Source organism: Lytechinus variegatus, chromosome 19 (genome assembly GCF_018143015.1).
Source record: "Lytechinus variegatus isolate NC3 chromosome 19, Lvar_3.0, whole genome shotgun sequence".
Classification (NCBI taxonomy): Eukaryota; Metazoa; Echinodermata; class Echinoidea; order Temnopleuroida; family Toxopneustidae; genus Lytechinus; species Lytechinus variegatus.
The window spans coordinates 700,976-704,389 of NC_054758.1; the positions used below are offsets into that span (position 1 = coordinate 700,976).

Consider the following 3,414-nt stretch of genomic DNA (forward strand, 5'->3'; position numbering starts at 1 on the left):
TTTAAGATCAGTATGCTCGATCTGTAAATGAAAATCATAAGATCAGTATGCTCGATCTGTATGAAAATCATAAATCATAAGTCAGAAAAAATTGGAACCAGCGGGATTCGAACCTGCCATCTATCTATGTCCACGGCGGACGGCATTTGAATAGTAATGAGTCAGAAAGAAGAGGATCGAGGTATTTGAATTCCAGTTCATCGTGGCTTAACCGTGAACCAGAATAGCCTGGTGGTTGAGTCGCTGCCTGGAAAGCAGTAGATGGCAGGTTCGAATCCCGCTGGTTCCAATTTTTTCTGACTTATGATTTATGATTTTCATACAGATCGAGCATACTGATCTTATGATTTTCATTTACAGATCGAGCATACTGATCTTAAACAAATTTGTTAAACAAATTACAAACAACTTTGTTTCCCTTCTCTTTGGCTTGGTCTGCCTTGATCTTCAATGCAGAGAATGATTCCTTCGTGAATCCTGGCTCTCCGTTCACTCCCATGTACCATCGCTTGATCACAGATGGATGAGGAAGGGCAAAATCAAAGGATTTCCTTACGTGTCTGTATATGCTTTTGCACTATAAAAGTGCTAAGTTAGTGCAAATGCTCTCAGTGCCGGAGGATAGGTTTTTCTACTCAGTTTCCCGCTTAACTTGTTTGCCACCATTCTTTTCATCACATCTGCTGGGACATCAGAAAAAGTTTTAGAGAGCATATCTGCTGCATTGGCTGAAACTCGGTTCTCATTCCTTAGCGTGTTTCCGACTTCCTGCAGATTGGTGACTTTTTTACTCGGTCGGAGTGACATCTGTTGCAGTGTCTTTACTTTCTTATTTAGATTACTCACATGGTCATATAAAATGTATAATCTTCGCGTTACTGTTAGGGGGCTTTGCAGTGTAGAGTAGCTATGGTCTTTGTATATATGCGATGACTTTGGGCTTGGCGTCTCTGGATTGCCTGTTGGGACTCCTTCTGTGGCTTCTGGGTGAAGTTTCTCTGCCTCGGTGGCTTTCTGGCAGTTTTTCTGCACTGGAGGAAAAAGTAAAACACTTATAAATAAATTTTTAAAAAACTATTACAAATGACAGTTCTGTCTGAGAATATATTTTTTGAATTGTCATGTCCATACATGCTTTTAAGAAACATGAAAACAATTGTCATATTCATATGGTATTATCATTATTAATCAACTATAGTATATTATTGCAACATGCAATTAGACGTAAGCTAAAACCAAAACTTTTGACATAGATGTGTACTTAAAGCATACTTTAGAGATAAAAAATCTTATTTAACAAATATTAGAATTTATTTCGTGATCATAAATAATTCATATCAATATATATAAATTATTTATGATCACGAAATAAATTCTAATATTTGTTAAATAAGATTTTTTATCTCTAAATTGTTCGTTAAGACGGCATTGCTTTCCGGAAGTACGTCATACATAAGCGGTTCAAGGGTCGACGCTATTGTATTTCCGTTGTTTACATGTGGAACGAGGGGTCTACGCGGCATCAGTTAGGTAAGAAATCTTCATTTTTTTTTACATTTTTTAAAGTAATATTTAAAACCTTCCTACGCATTAGGCGTAGGAAGGTGTAAGAATTAATAAAATTAACAAAATTCTAGTGAGTTCGGTTTAAAAAGATGGATTTTTGGGGGGAATCCATCTTTGTTTTGGTCCTTCGCTGAAGGCACTATGGAGAGAGTGTCAAGACGTCAATGATGAAGAAATATATGACATATCTAAAAAAATCATCATCATTGCGTCCTCAAGACTACACAAACCTATGGAGGATAGCGTTCATCGAGTGGTGGATGGGAGTGGGGGCATGGACGCCCGGTTGCGTCAGCGCGGCGAGCCAATGACGTATCCAGATTTTTTATAGAGATCAGTGTCCAGGGGGTGTCACATCTATTATGTGGTTACAAGTATTAGTGAAGTCCTAGTATTTATTTAAACAATACTTTCTCAAATAGCATAATACCGACACGGAATTCATGAAGTATGTGTTATAAACATGATAAAAAAAACAAGAACTTGTTTGATCATGGGGATATTAGGTTGATGCAACATAGTTATTACATTACTACCAATGAATACGGTAAATTGCTGATTAATCTACTACTACTACTACTATACTCCTCCTACTACTACTACTACTATACTCCTACTCCTCCTCCTCCTCCTCCTACTACTACTACTACTACTACTACTACTACTACTACTACTACTACTACTACTACTACTACTACTACTACTACTACTATACTCCTCCTCCTACTATTACTACTACTACTACTACTACTACTACTACTACTACTACTACTACTACTACTACTACTACTACTACTACTACTATACTCCTACTACTACTCCAAAGTAAAAACGCTGTTTAAGATTGTATACAGCGCTGTTTACTATATGAACCTTACAATATTAGTTTAACCGTTTAAAGATAAATTCCAGTATTGGTAACGATCTCAAAATGAGTTTTTACAGAATCAAATATAATGACCACCCAAGTGTCTGTATGAATAAAAAATATGTGCCAAAGGATTCTGGAAGAAATTGTGTAATTTCTGAGAAATAAGCAAAATAAGCGCGGATTTGGTCACTTCCGTCGGGTCTTTATTCCAGCAAAAATAATACACTGTCCCACGTGTGCCTATCTGTGTTGGTGATCTTCAGTGTGAATATTTTTCGACGTAGATTTCAAGATTTCACAAAGTTCAGTTTATGTAACTGTACCAGATCTAGATTCTCGATGATATACTGACAATTAAGCCTTGTTTTACAGACTTTCTCATGAAATCAGTGTTTACAGCAACTACTGGCATTTCTCTTTAAACAATCATGTTTAATTTATTGAAGATTAGATATTGAAAATTAAACTTTGTTGCTTAAGATTGAAACACTTGTTTAAAACGTTTAAACAATTACTGTAAGGTTCATATAATAAACAGCGTTGCATATATTTTTTTACTGTGTACTACTACTACTACTAATAATAATAAAACTACTACTACCACTACTTTTACTACTACTACTACTACTACTACTACTACTACTACTACTACTGCTGCTTCTGGTGTCATACGGGCCTATTCACTAATCCCTTTAATTAGATTTTATAACTCATCACATACATTTCAACATCATTTTCATTCCTTATTTGAAAATTTGTATCATTGCCCCAAGGAACACGTAAAATACTCATGATTATACAATTTTATTGTGATTTGGTTAAAATTTTCTTCAAAAACTGCAATCCTTCTCCTCTTCTATCTCTCTGATCCCTGTCTCGTTTCCTTATTTTCTTATCTTTTCCTTCTCCATCTTGTATCCAACTTCTTAATTTTTGTTTTGGTATAGGCGCTTTCTTTCTTATGGATGAAAATCTTT

The 3,414-nt window shown here is 35.4% G+C and overlaps 1 long non-coding RNA gene across 1 annotated transcript; it reads right to left on the reverse strand.

Annotated features, from left to right (window-relative positions):
* Positions 1 to 434: 434 nt before the first annotated feature.
* Positions 435 to 2,077, reverse strand: LOC121405947. The gene is made up of 2 exons (XR_005968732.1): positions 1,797 to 2,077; positions 435 to 1,031 (listed from the first exon to the last, which is right to left on the reverse strand). It is a non-coding gene; the product is annotated as an uncharacterized LOC121405947 (long non-coding RNA).
* Positions 2,078 to 3,414: the final 1,337 nt, after the last annotated feature.